Below are 24,899 nucleotides of genomic sequence, written 5' to 3'. Positions count from 1 at the left end.
GAATGAGAGACACGGAACACACCCACTGTGAAGAGCCACCAATATGATGATCTTTGAATCAGAGATGGGCCCTAGAGGCGCTGCAGCAAGATTGAAATAATATAACAAAACTGCTCAAAATGGCAGCTGTCCTTCTCAATTGGATGTGCAAATGATACTCTAGGGAATAACAAAGAAAATCTTCTTCCTTCCTGGAATTTCTCACCGGTACCATGCTGGGCAGAGACTTGTCTGAAGTGTTGAAATGTAATAGACAGTGGTATAGTTATAGGTTATACGGTGCCTTAGGAATAATCGCACATTCAATAGTTCAGGATAGTATTGAGTTACGGTGCTGTGCGGCGAGAAGAACCACCAACCTCCCCCAACGTTGTGGCCAAAGCCAACATAGAAAGTCACAAAATCCTCAGCACAAGTTTGTAGAGTAATATTAAATAGAAACCAACTAACGAGTAGCATTAAGTCAAAACCCTCTCAGTGAGGGTTGGATGGATGCGTGTGCTGATAGCAAAATCATTCATGGGGCACCTTTAAGTTATTTATAGTGTTCCCATCAGAGTTCCATCCTGTACCGCCCTACATCATTTGGGAATATCACCAGTAGTACACCTGGAAAGACCCAATGTACGATTTGGCACAGCGTTAGCCTAGTAGGGATTAATTACCCAATGGATGTTATATAGCAGATAGGAATCAGGATGTAAACTGGTAAGCAGTGCTAATTAGTGTAGAAAATAAAGAATTTTTCAAAAGTGGTGGTTTAAAAAGGGGTAGAAGAAGGAAAATGAATTTAATAGAAACCTTCTGCTCCCACTATCTAAAAACAGTGCAGAAGGTAGTGTCAGCAAATAACTACCTAGACAGTTTACATGGTCATGGTCGACATGTTTCTGCAGTTTTATCTGTGCCCCGGGGTCACTTACTGCTTCGTCAGGACCTACAATGCTACTGCTTAATTAGTGCATAAACATATAAATCAAATAAGTTAAATATCACCTTCGATTCTCCTGATGAGAAGACCGTGGGATTTCACAAAACAGCACACACATAGAAGGAAAAAGAGAACACGCCTGTTAGCAAGTATCTCTTGCGAGGCTAAGATTATATAGAATGTCTCGCTATAAATGATGTGTTATGATGGGTTGTTGGACCCGCCCAATCATGCACTGTTCACGTGGTGCTCCGCACCTTAATCACTCATAACACTATCTCTGTGATGATATTGTTATTCTTTTATTTATATTTGTAATTTCGTATTTTATGTGTTAGTGAAACTGCTCATATGTTATTTACATTCTTCATAACATAAGCATATTGTACGTTTCAAAAATCACCTTAACAATGATACATTTTACAATTTCAACGTTTTCAATACTTTGGCATTTGTCATCATCATATACATAAATTTACAAGCGAGCCCAATGCATTTCGGCACCACTACAGTGCCTTCGTCAGGGGCAACTCTGAAATGAAACATATAAGAATTTGTGAAAATCATTTCTGTGATAATTCATGGGGGTGTGTGACTAGAGAATAGGTAACGGTCCTACCTTATGTCTATAGTCGCAGTGAAGCATGTATGTTCGCCGCTCTCAATTAAACATGGTGAAACGCTGTGAAAAATAGTAAATTACCTATACTAATTAGATACTAAGCCTCAAATATCAGCTAATGTTGATGCAGGTAGAATCTCATTAAAAACATACCTGGTAAACGTGTTCGGTGCTTTCTGCAATCGAAAATGTAAACACCAGTCAGAACCAGGTCTAAGTCATACTAAAATTGGGTTTACTCGAACTGGTGATCTCAAAGCCCTTACCTTATCTTCACCATCGATAGTAATCTGTATGGTGAGAAAGGGGTTTTGTTACTAACTTATGTTGAGGTTTAGTTAGAGACGTTAGATGTTATTTTATGCTGCTAATTGCATACCTGCTATGCCAAAGGTTCTCTCCTGGTCTGGATTCCTGCTACCAAAGCTCACGCCGGGTTATCCCCTGTGCCTCTGATCACCATTAAGACTCCGTGAACTCCGCCGGAGTGCGGAGTTGAAAACATAGAAAACGGACTAAATCTCGGGCCAGAGACCGATGTGTCTACAAACATGACCGCCATGTTGTTATCACTAATATATCTCATTGTGCTGTGCACAAATTGCTGTGTGACTCATCATGTGAATCCTACTAATGTCAGCGGGATACCGCTTTGTTTCCATAAATCTGATCGTCGTGAACAAATTTAGAACGTTGAGGGTAGGCTATTGCTTCGTGATAATAATCACGCTTATTATTTAGACGTTCTAATGCTAAAATAAAATGTGTTTATATTAATGCTAGAAAGCCGCAAAATAACCAAATAACAAAGACTCGATGTGAAAAGGCTTTAGTATGAAACGCGGACTGCAAAAAATGGTCGCGCTGCTCTATGCGATGAGGTAATGCTGTAATTACACCTCCTCTTGTAGAGACCACTAAACTAAGTAAATCCCAATGTGGTTAATGGACATATGCTCAATTATGGTTGATGTTGTGTAGGGCGGTTGAATGACTGTGTCACAATGGGTATATCGGTAATGTTACTGATCAGTCAAAACATTAAACAATCATTGATATTGATGTTGAACGCAATAATAAACAATGTTGAATAAACAATACACACTCAGATCTACAATTACTGGTTTAACATGTGCTTAATCAGATAATCACGAAAGTACTCTATGTATATAGCCTCATGTGATGTTATCATCCTAATGTATGCTGTGTTTGGACTGATAACGTTATGTCACTAAAAAAGATCAGTATAAAGACAAAGCTCAAAGAGTTAATTTATAGGTAACATGAGAGGTCGTATTTATCATTGAGCCCGGTAGGGGCTAATGTTTTAAGATATCTGATCCAAAATAGTTCTCTTTGCATTAGTCTCTGGTGATTGTCAATCCCTTGCTTTATTGAAACTTTTTCAATGATGTAAAATCTCAGTTGCGAAATGGAATGTTTCTCATCTCTCCAATGAAGGACTAACGGGGAAGTTAAGTTCTGATTACGGATTCTGCTCTTATGTTCCGTTATGCGTATTTTGACCTTTCGTTCCGTTTTGCCAATATACATTTTCCCGCAGGGACATTTAATTGCATATACAACATTGTTGGTGTTACAGTCACTGGTGTGCTTCAACTGAATAAGTTTCCCTGTGGTTGGATGTCTGCACGTGCTCCCTGTAATCACATTGTTGCAATTTATACAATTTAAGCATCTTGTAGTTCCCTTGTATATTGCTGGGTTCTCTGGAGGTTGTTTATATTTGAGCCTTGTTCTCAGGTTTGGTCCTCTTGTATACACATGTACTGGAAGTTCTTTGAAAATGCCATGGAAATCTGGTTCCACAGATAATAGTTCCCATCTTTTGTTGATTATATTTCGAATTTTTGTCGATAAAGTTGTGTACTTAGTCACAAAAACCATTTTGTCATGTGTTCTCTTCACGCTAGGTTTCAATAAATCCAGTCTACTCATTGATTGTACTCTGTTTAGTTGTGACTCCAGTTCTTCCGCTGGATATCCTCTTTCCATGTATTTATGAACCTGTTTCTCTAGTGTCCTTTGACACTCTTGGGGGTCTGAACATATACGTTTGATCCTGATAAATTGGGATACTGGTAAATTCTTTATGAGACTCCTCGGGTGAAAACTCGTGTAGTCAAGAGCACTGTTTCGGTCAGTTGGTTTCGTGTATAATGCTGTGTCAAAGCCGTGTTGTGTTTTGATGATTCTGACGTCTAAATAATCTATAACTGTTTTGCTGATCTTGTGAGTGAATTGAATCCTGGTGTCTACTTGATTCAAGGTCATTATCAGTTGTTCCAGGGTTTCTTCTGTGTCGTCCCAAATCAGAAACACGTCATCAATGAATCGACTATACATTTTAACGTGTGACCACTCTCTCAATGACATCAAATGATTCGCCTCGTATTGTGCCATATAGGTATTTGCATATGCAGGTGCCCCTGCAAATCCCATGGATGTACCGTTTAGTTGTGCAAAGTACTCCTTTTTCCATATGAAATAGCTGTTATGTAGACAAAATTTTAGTAACTGTATCAGGAAGATTTTTTGGTTCATGGATACATTCTCCATTTTAAGCAGTGCCCATTCGATGGATTCCAGTCCTGCGTGGTGAGGTATGGAGGTATATAGTGCCACCACATCGATGGTGCACATTATCCAATGATGTTGAAACCCTGCTTCAATCCATTTCAGTTTATTGAGAAAATCTGTCGTGTCCCGTATGTAGGATCCCCAGCCTTGAACAAATTGTTGTAAATGATGATCAATGTAGCGACCAAGTGGGTCAAAGATTGACCCGCACCCTGATACTATAGGTCTGAACGGCGGGTTTGTTGGGTGTTTATGAATCTTTGGAATCATATAAAGATTAGGACGTCTAGGGTTCCTTTGCATGAGGTAGGCTGAAGTTTGCTCGTCGATCCATTCGTTATCTGTTGCTGTTTTTAGAATGTCATTCAGCATAAGCTGTAATGTCCCTGTGGGATCTGATGGTAGTTTGAGGTATGTATTCAAATCTGCCACATGTTCATTGACTTTTTGATCATAAAATACCGTATCCATCAATACTAATGCACCACCCTTGTCCGCAGGTTGTATCGTCAGAGATGGATCATTTGCCAGATTGTTTATTGTGTGTTGTTCTAATTTGGTCAAATTGTTTGGTCGTTTTCTTTTGTAATCCAATGTCTGTAGGTCTTTCCTGACCATTATTTCGAATGTATCAAGCATCTTATGCGACACTGGTGCTTGAAATGTGCTTTTAAGTCTGAACAGTTTGGTGGTGTTGTCATCCTTATTCTCTGTGGGTTCTACCACATTTTCAAAATAATGTCTCAGTTTTAATGTTCGCATGAATCTGAAAAATGCCCCCTCAGTTTCCATCTCATTAGTGGCGGCCGTAGGAACGAATGATAAACCTTTATTTAAAGTTGTTATTTGTTGTTGAGTCAATGTAATGGAGGATATATTGATAATTAAGTCAATGTCCGTCCGCTTCTCAACGCTTTTCCGGCCGTTTCCTCGCCTTGTTTTCCGCTTGTTGCTCCTACCTGTGGTGGTGCCGTTGGTGGTTGTCCTGACTCTTGTGCCTGTGACAAAAAAGATGTCTCTCTGCTGGTAGTTGCCTGATTGGTGTTTTCTGTTGGTATGATAATCCCTTCTTGATTGGCATTAACTGGTCCTCTGCGTATAGAAATCTCCTTATCTGTCACTAGGCTTTCCTCGGAAGAGCGTGCTGATGGAGTTGTTTTTTTTGGAATGTATTGACGTCGGGCATAAATGTCCGCCCATGTATAAACTTCGTTGAGCTTATAATCTATAGTATCACGTTTGTACTTTCTTAATTTTCCTTCCTGTAATTCCTTTTCATATTTGTCCAGTTTAATATTAATCCCCTCCAAGTTCATTTTCCAAGTGTCCGCCTCCAGTCTAGATTCAAGCTCTGATTTAAGTACATAGATTTCTTCCTCCAGTTCCCTGATGGTTTTTGCTAGTTCTTCGATTATCAATAATATAAGATCCAGGGAACATTTATTTAAAATGCTAAACCATTTCTCCATGAATTTTGAATTAAGATTGAAACGAAATAGCATTGGTTTTATTGATAAACGTAAGCCTCTTGGAATGCGCTTGGAGTGTCTGAGTGTCTGAGTGGCGCGTTTACATATTGACATCGTAAGCATTATCTCGCACTTCTCCGTCGTGTGTCTCTTTAGTTCCAACATGACACCAAATATCAACTATACAAAAGATTTGTATTCCCTCGAGCGAGACGTCGGGGGTAATACGAGATAAGCGCCTCCTTCTAGATTGCCCATAAATCCCGCCATAAAGGTGACACAACACACTGTGTTTTGGCGAAATGACGCCACCCAGTAAAGATATGAGAATACTCCTCATAATAAGAATTAAGATCAAGTAGTTCTCAATTGCGAGTAAATATTGGACTTATTAGAACTACAGTACCCAGTGGTCCATGCGCGACGCAGTCACGTCATCGCGCCGCGCCGACCGCTCGGGAGACATCTCTCAATACCCGGAAGTCTCCGCACGACGCTTCCAGCTAAGGGCGCGGCGTCTACTTTTTGGGATGTACACCGGCACTCATAAAAGCGGGCTAACTCACCCCGTCAGTACCTCCCACAGACAGCCCAGTTGGACGTCTGGAGTACCGACGGATAGGTGAGTTGTGTGTTATAAACTGGCGCTTCCAATAACAATTTAATGTCGAGTGGCTTGTCTCAACCAAACAGTGCTTCCTTTAATCCGTTTATTTTGTTTGTTTGCTTTGCATGTTTACACAGAGCGGGGCTCCGTTGTACCTGAGCTAATGCCGGGTGAGGTGGGGCAACATTCTCCTGAATAGCGGGTGAGTGCTTTACACGAGTGGTAATTTTGCTCTCTTGTGACTTCTTGTTAGAACAAGATAAGTGTTAAAGATAATGGATAAGTTATCATTTATAGCGAGACATTCTATATAATCTTAGCCTCGCAAGAGATACTTGCTAACAGGCGTGTTCTCTTTTTCCTTCTATGTTTGTGCTGTTTTGTGAAATCCCACGGTCTTCTCATCAGGAGAATCGAAGGTGATATTTAACTTATTTGATTTCCCTTATATGTTTATGCACTAATTAAGCAGTAGCATTGTAGGTCCTGACGAAGCAGTAAGTGACCCCGGGGCACAGATAAAACTGCAGAAACATGTCGACCATGACCATGAGGGACCATGAGGGATCTTGAGGGACGTAGCATTGAGGTCGTTAAACTTTCCCTCTGACCCCCCCTTGGTTAATATTGAGTAATATTAAATACCAATGCAAGTATACACAAATTATAAACGCAGAAATCTTCTCTTTTTTTATTCTTTTCTTTCTGATCAGCCAACACGTGTTTTGTCCCACAAACTGGAATATCATCCTGCAACTGTCTCAAGGCTTCAATGTCATTGGTAGAAACTTTCCATGTGGTGATAATTCCATCCCACACACTTTAGACTGCGAGTATCCTTGCATCGAAGTGAACAAATCCATAATTTTCAGTAAAAGCACCCCGCCCGTGCCATAGTGCAGCAGCAACTAGATCAGTCTGTCCGGTCCTCAAGTATGAGGCATTGACATTGAAGCCTTGAGAAAGGTGCGGGGCGATTTCCTAGTTTGTGCAACAAAACACATATTTTCTGATCAGAAAGAAAAGAATAAATGAAAGACAATATTTCTGAAACTGTGTTTATAATTTGTGTATTCTTGCATTGGTATTTAATATCACTACACAGACTTGTCCTGAGGATTTTGTGAATTGTCTGAAGTGTTGTGTTCAATTTCAAATTTCCTTTCTCTTTCCCGTCTACTTCCATTTTCTTAACTCTATCCTATTTTTCCCTTCCGCTTTCTTGATTTTAATGTATGTGAATATCTTGCACTGGCGTGGAGCAAAACGCAAATCCGAATCAAGACAAAATAGATCCACCTAAAAAACATTAGGCACATGCCAAATAAAGACCTGCATGCTCATTAACACTGTATCAAATATGTGTAAGTGCAGTTTAATATCTATACCAGTCTATCATTAATGTTGCTGAGATATACCGCAACTACACCAATCTGTCACAATGATGCTTAAATTTATGTCTGCAATGTTTTGCTATTGTGTTGTGTAGCATCCTAACAGGCTTCAGCACGTGTTGCTACTTTTCCAGTAAAAAATATCACGTCCTTTACAGTACCAAGAAAAGTTTATCAATCCAAACATGTAGCATTACGCTGCTTTAACTCAACAACTTTCAAGAGTAGAGTGGCTAGATCACAAAACACTTTTGGCTTGGCACCATTTCGTGTCTTGGTGCAAATACCTTTAACCACTGTGTCGTGAAATGGGATTAGACCAGCTAGTTCTAAGGTGCCACTTCCCATCCCTGTATTCTACAGTGGTGTAGGTAGTCTGTAGCAACCACTGAACATGACAACCCTGATTCCTAAGGGATTGTGGAAAACAGTACAGTATGTTCGTTCAGACACTCATTCTTGCTTTCTCTCAGAAAATATACAGTATGGCGATTAGGACATTTCAATAAGTATTTATTGGTCCAGCGGCCGGCTTGTGTAAAACATATGTGCTGCGATAATCAAGAGACAGAAGCATACAAAAGAGATTGCTAGTACCAATATATTAAATAGTAGATACATTTCTGCCACAATGCTAATAAGATGAACATAAGCAGTTCAGATACAAACAGTAGCACTTGCATATTCCAAAAATGCACCCTACGAAATTTGCCTAAATGTACCTAGCCTAAGTATCTGTGTGTAGATTTGTGTGTATGTAGCCAAGAAACCCCTAGGGAAGAAGCAGCCCCCTCACCTGATGGTTGACAATGAAGGACCCTGTCTCTGCATCGAGATTAACCCCCTCAAGGGATGTCAGACCACTGCATGTCTGAGATCCAGCATGCAGGACCATGTGTCAGCTTGGAAGGAATTCTCCTCTAATTTGTAGAGGGGAGTGAGGGTCTTTTATACTAAAGTGGTCACTCCAAGGGGTTTTCTAGAATCAATATGTTTTTAAAACAATCGTGGATGTTTTTAAAACAATCATATATGTTTTGAAAACAATCACTGATGCTTTTCTAAACAGGTGTGAACATGCACAGCTGGCTGTTGGTCAAAGATGATAAAAAGTGGCGACCCTTATACAGAATAATTCTGCCGTTCCTGGGGACATGTTTATGTTTGTCAGGTACAGGGATTATGATAGAATACTTAGAGCCTGGTGTGGAAGAGACAGGCGCAAGCTACTAGGTAAAAGGCCACCAGTTTAGAATCGTTATTGTCATGTCGATGGGACAATGTATGTAAAATGGGGTATACATGAGGGGACTATCCTAAAAGACATGACACCCACTCATCATCAAAAGGTCATCTAGGTCAGCTAGGAAATGAGAAAGCGAATGCTATTAAAAAGGCAGAAAAATCGTTAATAATAAAACATACTAAAAAGCACTTTGATAGCCTTAAAAAATGTCCATAAAAGAAAAGTAATTTTTCCCTAAAAAACATTCAAAAGGTCCTCTAAATTTGTATATGTTGTGATTATTGCACTGAGCATCTTGAAAGCCATGAAGCTCAGTTATAGCCGAGAAAGAATAAAGCAAAGTCACATTCAACCTTCAATTTAGTAATTGTTTAAAAAGTTGCCAAATGGTTCCCAGCAAATGAGAGGCCAGATTGTTTATGAATCCTGCGCTAAAGACTAAACATCACTGAGCATTGTATCCGCTGGTGGCAGTCCCTCTAGAACTTCCAGTATCATGTGGAGTGAGCAAAGATGTTCATCTCTGGTTCCCATGGCGGCCGCCGTGGAAGAATTAGATGCCTGCACGCCTGATACCGATGCCTGTACCTCTGGAGTAGAGTCGATTTCCCTTCCAACAGGAGTTAAAGCATCCCTTGGAGGCTCTAGAAATGTCACCATCAACATGGGAATATGCTGTGGACAACTGCATGTGTGGGCCTGCAAAAGCGCCAGTAGCACTTCTATGTCTGGCATCGCAACTAATGGAAGTATCACACACAGGTCCAACACGCAGCCAAATCTGCAGAAGAGACAACAGAACACATGCAGGACACAGTCTAGCCACACCAGTCTAAAAGACAGAAACCAATGCTCACTCAGCTCTTGAAGGTGAGATGCAGTCAGGTAAAACACCATGCTCCCACAACAATGTTGTTCCAGCAGTGTTCCCTCCATGTCTTGAGGGATTGAGATATCCATTGTGAAGCAAGAGAATTAAAATCAGGATGCCCGCTACTGATAGAAGAACCATAGGAAGCCCTCCAAAAACGCTTCCAAGTACAGAGAATATGAAAGCTGGGATTACTCCGAAGATGGTCTGAAAGGTCAGTAAGAGACCTAATCCAATTTGCTTAAATAAGTGTATGATTCCACTCGTATCAGACTTGTTAAAGATACGATGAACCATTCTACGGATTGGATCTGGAAGTTCGTATGGACCAGAGCCTGTATCTCTGCCGAAGACCTTGCAAACTGGAGATTAAAAGTCTCTCGGGCTGAAGTTAAGGACTCATTTTGTTGAAACAACATGGCTTTCAGTCTGCACAGCGAATCGAACCTTATACTGGAATCATTCAATGATGGCCACAGTGGTGCCTTCCTAACTGTGCGAGCCGGGGGAAACATTACTTGCTTACAACAAATTAACCTGAAGTTTACTGTGACTAGATATACGATGCCTGGCACCATTCCACAACAGCCTTGATCATTCAGTACTAAACTTCCATTCAAAGGTAATTAAAAAACTAGATGAATCACAGCAGCAGGGGAGCCTTTCAAGTAGCAAGCGAAGTTCACTTTTGACGCATTACATGTTCCATTAAGCAACACTACTTTGCTCAACAAAGACCCACTTAAAGTTTTCACGCAGTCAGTACCACTTAAGAAAACTTCAGCATCTTTATTTCTGCACCTATATCTATACAGTAACTTCCAGGTTTCCTGTATGTACCCATCACCTAACGCTTCATACCTGCCTCCTTGGATGTATCTGAGGCAGTGTTGAAACTGAAATGTGGTGATTGGCAGTGTGATAAAGCCATGAATTAACCATTCAGTAGACGGTGACTCAGCTACTGTGAAAGGTAACTTCTCTAACTTTTCAATGAGCAGCATGGTATACTTTGCATCTCTGCGTGCCATAGTCAACTTTCTGTGGGCCAGATTGTAAACTGAGAAAAAACGTGTGCTGTTAATGTATCGCCATGGCACATGGCCTGAAAGCAATGATTGTAGTGTCCAGCTAAAAAGCATAATGGAGCACAATTGGGATTGCCCATGTTGTAGACAAATCTTGTTCCGTTATGCCAATTGCCGAGGACGCAATGTTGCCCAGTGAATAAATTCAAGAAGAAAGTGTGGTCATACCATTGTCTTCCACAGCCAAGGCCTTTTCTAGGTTAATCCTATCAATTTCACTTAATCTCTCAGCAGCATCCTGTTGGGAGACTTTCTACAGCATTGTAGATGGCACATAAGAAGCGTTTCTTACACGGTTACTTGGGACCTAGCAAGAAATCCCTAAGATCCATGTTTTCTGCTAGAAGGGACAAGTGTTTCACCTGTTTTAGTGTTGAGGCTTTTAGCCATTCTACGCACAACTTCTAAACACTATAAGAAGTCACTACCCCTAGGTCATCTGTGTGTACATAGCATGGGTTCGGCCTGTGGATAGCAAATCCTCTGGTGGCACCCTTGAATCTTGCTTGACACCTATTTGTGTTGGTAGGCCAAACCAACTATCCCTTCCAATTGGGAACTGAAAAATTATATGTACCATTCTGTATCATTGTACCCAGTACCTCCTCACTAATCGGTGTGTCATTCAATATACCTTCAATAGGAAACAGTGAGGGGGTGCATGGTATTTTCAGGTCTTTAATTTTTGCAAACCCGTATGCGGGATGTTGGTTGCACTATTCTGTTCAGGAATATTATCTGTAACAGTATGAGGCAAACTCTAAATAAAGCCTCTGTTCCCTGAACCTGCCAATCTTTCTTCCCCCAGATGGATTTTGTGTCTATTGTGCCCCTCCAATAGTTGCAACCTTGTATAGACACTTGGGAGGTGAAAGGTGCTGAATATATGAGCTTGGTATTTGTTAGCATAATTTTCTTCGAAGTTGTATTAGTCTGTACTAACTTATAGTAGTATGACATTGGGTCTGATGTATTAAACCCTGAATTCTTTTTAAATTGTGTGCAAATGTAGCAGAACTACCTTTTGGCTGTGCTCCCATTGATGGTAAGTGCTTACATTGCGTGGAACACTAGCTCTGTGCAAAAAGTGATGACCATAATACTGGTAACAATACATACTGTCGAAGTCAGGTATATCTTCATACAATTCCCTGTAGGAAAATGCAGCAGATTGTTCTAAATCTGAGAGCATAGTATTTACAGGTCAATGTCCCAATAATCAGAGAGAGTACTCGGGGTAATGAAATCATTCATTCAAATTTTAAACACATGAGGAATTTTCAAATGTTCAGTAGGACCAAATACATCATACGAAACTCTATCCCAAACTATTCCATCTAGTATTGCAACTGCTGAAATGTTCACTAGTGACAAGTCTCTTTGTTCATGGTGTGATGACTTATGTGGTTTCATGACCAAGCTCACAGGTTGTATTACAGAGCATTGTGGGAGGTAATACTCATTCAGTAGTAGGAAAAAGACAGTTATTATACCAATCCAAATTAACAGGAACAGGATCCCTAAAGCAAGCCAAAGATGCATCCAAGGGTACACAAAGTAAGTATTTTTCAGCAATAGATAGAATTGTCAAAATTGTTCTTTCTTGGAAATGGTGGCGTTTGCTCAGGTTCGCTGGGATCTGAAGAAAATTCTTCTGAGTTGATGAAGTAGCCAGATGCAGTTGGATCTCTCTTTGGGAGCTCAGCAGTGTTTGTAGAACTGGCAGGTACTTCTTGTGAAGACACGTTGATGTAATGTTCATTATTGATCCAATTTGCAATTTGTGTTTCCGTTTCATTTGGATTGTTCAGTTTCAACAGGTGTAATTTGTAATCTGTTGTTTGCTACTCCTGCATCTTGCGCAGAGGAGTCTTGAAACGTTATTAGTCTTTCCATCTGACCTTTCTATATAGTAGCAAGAGGAGATCTGCTTCTACTTAGGACTCCACGCGGCCTGCTGTTGAGAATCGGCCACATAGTGTTGTTTTATAAGATCAATGGAGACAAATCTTTTCTCTTTTCTTGTTCCTTGAATTGCCAGGACAGTGACAGGTGTTCTGTAGGATGACCCAAACTCTTTCTTGTCCACGATATTTTCTCTGACCAAGTCTCCGACCTTTGGGACCTAGAAAGGTCTTTCTGGAACTTGTTTCACTTTCCCAGTGCCAGTGCGTTTTACTTGGACGTTGCTTTGTAATGCCCAGAATTTATTGAGTTCCTGGAAAACAGTGAAACGATCATTCAATTAAATGGTTTTACATCTGCCACTGTGCTGACCAAATTGAGGTCAGGTACCCACATTCTTGTCCCAAACAGAATCTCATAGGCGGTACGTCCTCCCAAGGAATTTCTTGGCATATTGTTTAGTGCCCTCTGGACCCCATATAGGTGATTGACCCAACTACTGCCCGCACCTAATACCCTTGTTGTGAAGGACTGCTTTAGGTCCCAGTTTTTCTTCTCCACCTCCCAATTTCCCTCAAGATGGTAGGGAGAAGATTAAAGCAAGGCCACGCCCATACTTTCCATGGCTTCCTTGTAAGCCCGAGAGCTAAACGCACGGCCATGGTCGGAATGTAACATGCCGATTGCGTATGTCCCGATGAAGACTTGCAAATCCTTTGTAATAGATTGAACGTCAGCCGAGCACTGAGGCCAAACTCATAGAAATCTAGAGCATGAATCGACAGCCACCAAGATGTACTTGTAAGCCCCGTCTAAATTTAGGGGCTGCAGGGATACAAGTACACACATGCGAGTGGCCTGTCTGAGATGAGTAATGGTGTTTGTGGTGGCCGTGCTACTGCTGATAGATGTCGCACTTTATAAGACATAAGCCTTTGTTTGTTTAGACAAACTTGGCCCCCAGAATCGCCAATTCAGTAAAGAAACCGTAGTCGTGACTCCTGCGTGTGCAGAGCCCAGACCCTCTTGTACAGCAAGAATTAAACCTAATCTGCGATCAGTGTTTGGTATAACTCTATCCCACACTCCTGGAATTTGAGCATATGGTGTTTTTTGCACATCTAATTTATAGGAGTATTTGAGTGGAAAGCCTTTTGGAACGGCCATTCTGTGAGGCATTGACAGCTATCAGTATGTTTCCGTCTATCCTCTTGCTAGAACGAATGATTGCAGCAATGGCAGCAGTTCGCACTATAAACCTGGCAGCTTCATCAGCCAGTGAATTCCCTTCAATGTGTATGCCAACATGCTGGTGACTCAAGGTGTGAATAACTTGAGCCCATGGCAGGCATGCTTTGAGCTTTGCCACTTGTTCCCATAACAATTTATATTTAATTGTGCAACCCTTGGAATCTCAAAACCCATTCTGGCCCCAGTAATGAAGATATTCATTATAGGACTGCAGACAATAAAACTATCACACACTATCAGTGTGGGGAATTCCCGATCTGTGTTTTGTAGTGATAGTATCAGGGCTTTCAGCTCTGCCAACAGTGCTGTACAATATCCTAGAGGTTTAACTAGTCGTATTGCTGGGATGGTACTTACCGTCCCACATACGTACCTTCACTATAGCACATGCTGACCTATACTGCTGTTTACTTCCTATGGCAGGCTGAGAAGATCCATCAGTGTAAATGATGTATTCATATTTTTCTAGACACAAGATTTCATTTGGGGGAGGGTATTCTTTTTCATACTGCAGGAACGCTTGTGTTGTTAATGTTGAATCATATTTCTAATCTACATCTGTTGCAGTGAGAGAATTAGGCCGTTGCATCCATCGTGGATGTAGTGCTTTTGCCTTTGGAATGCTTGCTTTTGCAACAGCTTCTAAAGTTGGTACCGGGGTTACAATGATAATGCATTTCCCCTGTGCTAGTGCTCCTTCTCTCACTACAGTAGCATGAACTGCCGTCAATATTTTTTCAGATGCCACAAATTGCATCTCAGCATTTTTGTAGAAATGCAGTTGGAACTGTCTCACCTTCATTAAAAATGATGTAAGTATATCCTGACAAACCCGGAACCACTCGGATCACCAAGTTAGTAGTATTTATACATGTGTGCAAATGTTTAGATGCTATCATGTCAGCCTGAACAGAACATAGAGTATCTGTGTGTTGTTGTGTCCACTGAAGTGGTGTGAAATTAGGTATGATTAAGTCATTGAAAGTTTTTACTCTTTCTGAGCAATCTAGAATGTATGTTCTGCCAAAATGTAGAAATCCTAAAATGGATTGCAAACCCTTTAGATTCTTTGGAGGTTGGAGCAGCGCACACTTTTCTAAATAGCTGACTGCCAGGCTTTTTCCTTCACGTGAGTACTCATATCCCAAAAATAGGACAATGAGATGGATTTTTTTAGATTTCTTGAAATGAAATGTGTAGCCCAAATTGACGATTCCCACAATTATGTTGTTTACCCTGCACAAGTGTTTAAGTAATTCATTGCCCGTCAGATAGATATCATCTACATAGGACACTGCCTCCTCATCGCATGTTTCTTTTTTAAGTCCTCATACTATCTCCAATCACAAAGTGACCGGCACCTTAGGTAGCGTACTGTGGCAGCCGCCCATCAACCAAATTGGACCTTCTTCTTCTAGCACATAAATTCTTGGGCTGTGTTATATTCCTTTGCCGCCCATTGCTATAAGAAGATGCAATCATTCGACAGATCAGTACCAAAAAACAAAGACACGAGGGTTTGACCTACTGAGAGCAAAAACCTGTTTATCTTACCAGTCAATCCCCCTCATGTCTTGTCCTCCTACCTGTCCATCCTCTCAAAATAAGCCACTGAGTTCTTCCAAGCATTCCATACGGGTGAAGTACTTTGTTTCCACAATTTACATATCTTCCTTCTTGCAATCAATATAAAATAGAACATCAAATTTCTCTGTTTTTTGTTCAGACTTGAACCCCACACGTCTTGCTGCCTGATCACAAACATAATCAGGATAGTGCTTACCTCTACCTCTAAGCCCAGCTCATCCGATATGGTCTTACCTACAGCTGACCAAAAGCCTTCCAACATCGGGCAAGCGGTGAACATGTGCACGTCATCTGCATCATTACTCCCACACCTTTTGCACTTAGAATTAACATCTCCCCTTATTTTCAATAATCGTTTTGTTGTCCAATAGACTCTGTACAGGGTGTAAAAATAGTTCTTCTTTAGTGCAGCAGATTTAAATATGGAATATAATGTAGAAAGAAATACTTCCCACAACTATTCCATTTCGTCGTCCGGCAAATGTCCATCCCATACAGTGAAGGGTGCTTTCAGCTCCTCGTTGGCAGCTGTAGGAGATGTTGATACCATATTGCTACCTCCTTTTTCCTGGGTTGAGGATCGTGGAGGTCTATCTCCATTTGCTTAGATTTGACTTTTACCCAAGTCTGAGTTCTCAACCACAAATTTACTTGGATTATTTTAAATCTGGAGAGTTCCCCTCCAGTCCTCTCATTCCAGTACTCCGATGTCAAGCATTGCCCATCATCTATCAACTGTCCCATCTACTTATGCCTGTCTGCCTTAGTGGGAGGGTAAGGGAATCAAGCATACATTCCAGAGTACCAGGTGCATCCCATACAGGAAATAGCAAGCTGTGATATTCATTCCCAAGAGTGATCTAACCTCAAACCGCATTCTAGCAGTGGCCTGTACACATTTTAACCTGACATTCTTAAAAGATTTGGGGGCCCCAAATTTATACTGAAAACCCTCCTTGGAAAACCCCACCAACATTGCTCTGTACATGCTTCCCACTATGGATTCATCGGGGTTTAAAATTGACATTCTACAGTTCTTTCGCTGAAAAGCCCAACAAAACAGCTGCAAGTCGGGAAGACCAAGACCCCCTGCTCGCAATTTCCTCCTTAGTTTCTTCCATGAAATGCGCACACCTTTATTAGCCCAAATAAAAGCTGTGATTTTTCCTTGCAGCACTAGAATGCTTTTTTATCAAAATTGAAAGGTATGTTGTCGAACAAGAAAGTAACTTTTGGCAGGATGAACATTCTCACCAGATTAACCCGCCCATAGATAGTCAATGGCAGATCAGCCGTCTCTTTGCCAGTTTACCCACTTCAACACTGATTTTCTCCAGATTCAGGGCAGCTACTATTCCTAGATCCTTAGTTATTTTTTTAGTTTTTTTCCTCATTAATCTTGTATCCTGACAAAAGCCCAAACGCTCTCGCCTCTGCTATGAGCTGAGAAAGAGCTGAGTGAACATCAGAAGTAAAAAGCATCAGGTCGCCTGCATACAACGCAACTCTCCTGCCTTAAAATCTTTTATTCTATCATTCAGCCTGATACGTTTGACGAATAGCTCAATATACAGGTGAAATAAAATAGGTGATAGGAGACAGCCTTGCCTCGTCCCCCTACTAATCGTTGCTGGTGTTGATAAACTCTCGTTCACCAAGATACGTACCCTTGGCTTTCTGTAGATCTTCTCCAATATATCGATTAGGGGCCTATCCATACCAAAATTATTCAAGACTGCCATATGGTATCTCCAGTTGACACGGTAAAAGGCCTTGGCCGCATCCACTGTTATTACTGCTAGGGGGACCCAATATGATGTAGCTAGATCAATAGTACCAATCAGGGCATGATGTAACTCTCTTAGCTGCCTACCGGGGATGAAACCTCTTTGATCTTCATGAATTAAACTCCCTGCAACCTTATTAATACGTGCCACCAGGATACCAGTAAAGATCTTATAGTCGCTTTTGAGTAGGGAGATGGGATGGAAAGATTGGCATTGGGAGGGAATTTAGAATTAATGTTATCACCGCCTCATTCTATGATTCTGGAATTGGATTACCATCCAACAAGATTAAGTTAAAGAGCTTAATCGAGATTGGGATTATCTCCTCCACAATGTTGTAACAAAGCTCGCTGGGAATCGTATCTGGGCCGGCCACTTTATCCTTCTTTATTCTCTTTATTATTGTCAATCTCTCCCCCCGTTATTTGCTCACCAAGGAAATCCTGTTGCGCCTGAGACAGCTTGTGAGGATGCTTTTCAATGAGCCATGCTTCTATACTAGCTCTATTTACTATGCTTTCCTCCATATACACTTCTTGAAAAAAATCAGTAAAAGCCTCTCTTATCTTGCAGCAATTTTTCGTGATCTGACCGGTGTTCCCCAATTCGATCTTCCTTATATAGTTCCAGCTCTTTTCCAGCCTTGCTTTCCATGCAAGAAGTTTTCCACAAGATTCGCCATGCACTATATCTCTTGCTTTACTAACTTCCTATGATTGCTGTACTTTTCCTTAGATTTTAGCTTTAAATTCTGTTTGTATATCTTCCAAGTTTGCAGCTATTCTTTGCCTCTCTTCTATGTCCAAGGACGTGCTTTTCATCTTTATATCAGCCATCCCTATCTCTTCCTCTAGCCTGGTAAGTTTCAAATTCTCTCTCCTTGCCCAATTAATCGTTATACTTTTTAGTGTCCCCCTTAACCATGCCTTATAAGCATCCCATGCCACATGTATGGGCGTTGATGTCAGGTTCCAGGTAAAGAATTCCTTTGAGTCGTTCGCTAATTTGGCGACTATCTCCTCCGAGAGTAAAACCCTTCTATTTACAGTCCATCTACCTGGCTCCCGTGAGACCCTCAGATCAATTTTTAGGGACGGCGCTGCGTGATCTGAGAGGTGCATAGGGGGATGCTCCATACCCACCACTCTCTCCACCTGTTTTCTATCCATGAAAAAAGCGTCCAACCTTGAAAAGCGGCTATTCATTTACTATCGAAAGTATAGTCCCTGTTCATTCCATGTAACTTACAGAAAACATCTCACATATTGCAGTTTTCCAGCATACCCACCAGGTATGGTCTCATTTTAGGGGAATTGGTCTGTGTTTTTACAGATGATCTATCTAAATTGATATCTACAAGAATATTAAAATCACCTCATAAAATGACAGGGGCCTTGAAATCTTTTAAGGCAGAGAACAGATCCCCTAGATGTGAAACATCATCAGTGTTTGGGCCAAAGTAGCTCACCAATGTATAAAAATTCCAATAAATATTGACTTTGGCTACAATCTATCGCACCCCATCATCAGGCTTATATCGAACCAGTTCAATACCGACCCTTACTTTAAATATCATGGCTACCCCCTTGGTGCAGTGTTATTGGTCTGTAGCAATTACTCCCTCTACCCATCTTTATTTTGGGAACAAATTTCTACATTCCTGTCTCCTCAAGTGAGTTTACTGTAACATGAATATTTGCGTACTGTGTTGCTTTAAATATTGCAGGATAGATTGCCTACTCTTTTTGATCCAAAGCCCATTTACATTCCAGCATAATACCTCTAACAGCTGGAGCCCGTCAGCCCCATGCCCATTTTTTCTGCTTTTTCCATTTTTTTGACTTTTTTCCCTTTTTGACTTTCTTTTTGTCCAAAACAACATTTCATCAATGGTGCTCATTCTATCCCCTTTGGAGGACGTAACTTTTTTTTTTCCAGCTGCTCCCCACCCTTCGTGCACCCCACCTGGGAACCTTCCCTACCCTTTCGCTAGGCCTTTCCATAGCCTATTTGAGCCATTCCCTCGAGGGAGAAACCAATACCATATTTCCTTACTCTACTTCCAGGTTGCTGTACCCCCTCCCTTGTTCATTTTCCCCATAAAATTATCCACTTCATCCAGATTTTGAAAGTTATACATTTTATTCTGCCACATCACCTTTAAAGTGACCGGGAATCTGAGTTGAACTGGTGCACCAAGATCGTTCAAACCTCCCAATCTGTTTCCCATTTCCCACTGCCTATCTGCAGTTTCGTTGGAGACATCAGACCTAATCCTAAAGTGACACCTAAAACTTGGAGTGATTTCTCTTTCAAAGCCAGGCTCAAAATCCTCTCTTTAATGGTATATCACCGTAAGTTGACCAATATCTTTCGGGGGTTCTTTCTTCCGTGACGAGGCTTGAAAGGGTTCTTGTGTACTCATTGCATTTCTACTTCCAGATTAACAAGGCTCTCTTCCTATATGAAGACACTCTTGAGTAGTTTGATAACCAAAGCTTTGACATCTGTTCCTTTCGCCCCTTCCTCAACCCCCCAACAGCTTTACGTTATTACACCAGGCATTATTTTCCGGCCTCTCCAGCGGATCTGACAGAGCCTTCTCTTTTTGCTTCAAACGTACCACTTCTTGACTGTTCTCTTGGACTAGAGATTGTAGTTCTTTAAATCCGGATTCCAAAAACCTGTGTCTTTTGGGCTAAGTTTTCTAGTTTTGATTCTAAGATGGTACATGTAGTTTGGATCTCCTTTTGATTGGCCTCGGAAATTGCAAAGCGCCCCTCCACCTCTTGGACCAGTTTGCCCAACAGCCCCTGTACCGCGTCCACTTCCCCTGACATCCCCTTTCCGGGCCCTGCGACCTCTGCATTGGAGCAGGGAGTATCCCCTGCTGCCACCAGGTGGCACTCCCTTACCACAGTTGCCTCTCCTACCTCTAAACAGGCATATGCGTTTGACGTGGGGACATCTGGATGTACTAATGTAGGACTTCACCCCCCAGCTCCCCCATCAGCTTCCATGGCTCTTGTGCTTTCGGTTTCCCTTATGTAGCTCTTAAAAGCCTCGCTATTTCTCCCCCTCTCTCCTTGCACAAATCTGCCCTTTAAAATAAGATTTTAATGAGGGGGTGATCTTTAGGGGTTTAGACCCTGTCTGGTCCTGTTGTTCAATATGTTTCACAACTATGTCTGCTCTGACAAACTCCTTAATCGATCGCTTACTGGCCCCAGATTGTATATGCCTTACAGTCCCCTTTACAGTCCCCTTTGCTGATGTGTGTGTGCCCTTCTTTCCTAACTCAGCTTTTTCCATCTACTCAGAGTTCCTCGACCTCAGAGTATACCTATTAACCGCTTCTTTCTGACTCCCCACCTGTGCCCCACCAACTCCCTTATCACGTTTTCTAACCACTTTCTCCTGCCACAAAATGTGGGCTGGTTGGGGGTTACCTTCAGGCCTTGGTACGATGTCCATTAGGGCATTCTCCCCAGACAGTATTATTTGCTCCACGCCCTTCTACTTCCTGAAACTGTGCCCCAGATACAGCAAATGCTCTGGTCGCCCCCACCCACGTGGCCTGTGCTGACTCTGCCTTTCATGACCCCTACACTGCGGCCGCCTCCTAGAAGCCCACCCCAAGCAGCACAAACAGGCCTGAGCAGCCCTGCAGCAGTACGGCAGCACGGGCTCCCAATTCCCACTATCCAGCCCTCAACCATACGGGGGTACAAAGAAGCACAGTAAAAGACCGGTGAGTGCCAGGGGGTGCCAAATACCTGAAAGCTAGCAGGCTTCAACGATGAATTACAGCCCTCCCTCGGGGGTAGCTCCCAACCAGCCGTTCAGCTGGCCGCCATGTTCCCAGACTCCTCCCCCCACACTATCACAGACTCCTCTCCCAACACTATCCCAGACTCCTCACCCACACTATCTCCTCATTGCATGTTTGTAATATTTCTGACACTCTTGCAGAGAATAGCCCCAGGCGGTTCTTATACCCTGAGGCAAATAACGGAAGTGACGCTAAATGCCGAGGGCAGAAAATGCTGTCAAGTATCTGCTGTCTGGAGCTAAATTGTGGTCGAGGAATCCATTTGAGATATCTAATGTTGTTATGTATTTGTTCCGCACAGTGTTATTCATTAATGCGGCACTATGTGCATTTTGAACTGCAAATGTTTGTGTGCATGTGTTTAAATGTCGGTAGCCTAAAACTCGATGATATGAGTTGTCAGGTTTCATTACGGGAAACAAAGGATTATTCATTGGGGAGGTTATGTTATGTTATGTTATGTTAAGTGATTTTCTATAGCGCACAGCTGCCCCAGCAAAGGGGCGTCCCGGCGCTGCTGCGAGAAATTGAATAACACACACAGCAGGAAAGGTCGTAACAAATGTCACGGAACCAATAGACTACACTGAAGGGAAGAGGAAAGTTTTATAGGTGCAAGTCTCAATTACTCCTTTGTTTTTAAGTTGGTCTAGAATGTCTTTAACCTGTCTTTTTGCTTCATTTTTATAGGGTACTTTCTCAAGGATTTTGTGGTGGGTAAACTCCACTTCCCACCCTACATGGTTGCAGTATAATGCCGGAGCTAGTGTCAGTGCCCACTCCTGCGTGTATGAGAGTTTTAAAGATTCTGGAACGAGGTCAGTGAAAGCAGGCAAAATGACGCTTTTTCCCTTTGGGCAATCCATTACAAACTCAGATGGCCAATCTTTTTCTGCTAACAGTATATCTTATCCATATGTTAAGGTATCCCAAAAGAGACCTTTAACATTTCTTGAGATGTCCCCCTCTATTTGAAGTGTAATTTCGTACAGTCTATGCGAGACACTAACACTGGTATCAGGTGTTTTCACTATGATGTGTTATTTCAACACTGCTGCCATCAGAAAATCCTTCAGTTTGTGGCAAGCTATTGTTACTTCTGCTGCACTGTCTAGCATGGTAAGAGCCCATTCAGAAGCTTAGTCCTCAGTAACTTGGGCAAATCTAATTTTAAAGCCAGCTGCTTTCTTCTTTTTGAATTGAGGTTTCATTTTAGGTTGTTCTTCCTGATTGATAATATAATCTGAATTTTGATGGGTTTCCATTTTTATCTTTGGTCGATCTACTTGCTTTTGCTCTGATTGCCCATCCCTCTCTGAGTTTTTTTATGAACTATGGAAGGAATGGAAGGAATGTGTATCTGTCCTGATACCTATTAAGTTTTCTAATGTTATCACGATTCCTAAGGTTGTACCTCTTTTCAGAGGACTCTTGTTTGGGAGACCCACCCCTTGATCATGAATTCTTTTCTGAATTATTATTTTTAGAATTTTTGTTCTCCCATTTCTTTTTAGAAAAAGAGGGAGCTTGCTTTGAGTTGTCTTTGTTGGAGTACCTGTCATTTGTGGCATTCTGGCTTTGGTTCCCAAATTATCTCTACTTAATGCAACATAGGTTTCTTTGATACTTTTTGGTAATTCTCGCTCCCTATTGATAGGAGCTTTTTCCCTTAGGCGGCAATGTATGGCCACTGCTGCTGCCTCTCCCTTTATGTTGCTCAGTATGATTGCAGAGACTTGGGCAAAATTACCCATCAGTTTCATCCCCAAGTCCAGGGCATGTCCTGCCCCGTACTCATTCTGTATCTGTTTCAATACTTCTGGAATTACTGCTATGGAAGGGGTACTGTATATTCTGATGTAAACACAGGAAAGATTGTTGGCCAAGTGGTACAATCCTCGATCGAGAGAATCATCCCCATTGGCAAGCAAATGGTTAGCATTCTATGTTTTACCTGCGGACCCACATGGATGGAGTACTGCATCCAGCTGTGCTATTGTTTTGTGCAATCCAGAATGGAATTTGCCCCCGTTTGGAAGGAATTCTCCCTATTACTGATTTTAGTGTCTGTGGGTTAATTGTAGGTGTGGTCTAATGTGGACCAATTGGAACATTTCTCGCAGGTTGGTCTGTGAATGTTCGCATGACAAACTGGACAATGTGTCTGTATAGCCTGATTATGTCTTTATAAATTATGCAGACTTTATCCACTAGTCGTGCATCTATCTCAGGATGTGGAGTGTATGTCACTAAGACCGGCCAGGTCACTCCTTCTATGCTGAGCAGACCGAGTCTCACCACAGATGTTGTGTATGGGAGGGCGCCTTTAAACCAGTTTCTGTGTTGCTGGTAAGTTAACGGGACTTCAATGTCTTCGTATGGAATGTATTCATTTAGTGGTTCAACGACAATGTATGTTTGGAACAAGTTAGTCACTGGATCTGCAGGTGGGAACTAAACCCAAGAATAGAATACCTCTGATCCGAACACCTTGTGTGCCTCAATCACGAAGGTAACACAGCCACCTGTTGCTGGTACGCTGTGTTCTAACAATTTCATAGTTACTGCAAGTTCTCTTTGATGTTAAGAGCATTAGCAAATTCTTCTTCCCCTCAGCCCGAACCACCACTCATGGACTCAGTCATTCTCAGGAGAGGAAAAAGGTTCTAGTACGAAGGGTTTTGCACAATGTGGGGAACCCTTTATCCTTACCAGCTGGCTAAAACTGCAGCCAATACACAGAATATATCTGCTCAGCTGAGGCGTATTTCCCTTCCCATCTCTGAAAAGTGTGAGTAGGGCTTTTCTGAGAAAAGCACGACTGAACTACTCAGATTTTAACTATTAATATAGGAACCAAACCAACGTTGGGCATCATGTGTTGTTCCTAGGAGTCCCCCAGGACCTGTGTGTTTTGGATTACCTAAACTGAGGGCTTGGTGTCCCAACATCTTCCAGACACGCCCACAGGATATTTCAGCTGTTAGACAAGCTAGCTCTACAGTGCCACTACCACACCCCTGTATTCTACAGTGGAATAGGTAGTCTCTGGCAACCACTAAACATGACAACCCTGATTCCTCAGGGATCGTGGAAAACAGTGCTCAGACGTTTGTGCTGGCTTTCTCTCAGAAAATACACAAGATGGGGATTAGGACGTTTCAATAAGTATTTTCTGGTCCTGCGACAGCCTTGTTTAAAACATATGTGCTGCAACAATCAGGAGGCAGAAGCATTCAAAAGAGATTGCTAGTATCAATATAGTAAATAGTAGATACATTTCTACCATAGTGCTAATAAGATGAACATAAGCAGTTCAGATAAAAACAGTAGCACTTGCACATTCCTAAAATGCACCCAAGTAATTTTCCTAAATGTGTGTAGCCTAAGTATGTGGTTGTAGCATGTATCTTTGTGTAGCTATGTGTATCTGTAGCCAAGAAATCCCTAGGGAAGAACCAGCCCCCTCACCTCATGGTTGAGAATGAAGGACCCCGTATCTGCGTCAAGGATGACCCCGGCAAGGAATCTCAGACTACTGCATGTTGAAGATTCAGCATTGCAGGACCCCTTGTCACCTTGGAAGGAATTCTCCTCTAATTTGTCAGGGGGAGTCAGGGTCTTTTCTACTAAAGTGGTCACTCCAGGATTTTTCTAGAATCAATATGATTTTAAAACAGTCATGGATGTTTTGAAAACAATCATACA

Source organism: Lissotriton helveticus, chromosome 2_1 (assembly GCF_964261635.1).
Source record: "Lissotriton helveticus chromosome 2_1, aLisHel1.1, whole genome shotgun sequence".
In the NCBI taxonomy this organism is placed as follows: Eukaryota; Metazoa; Chordata; class Amphibia; order Caudata; family Salamandridae; genus Lissotriton; species Lissotriton helveticus.
The sequence above is the reverse complement of the archived record's forward strand: the minus strand, read 5'-3'. Positions refer to the sequence as shown.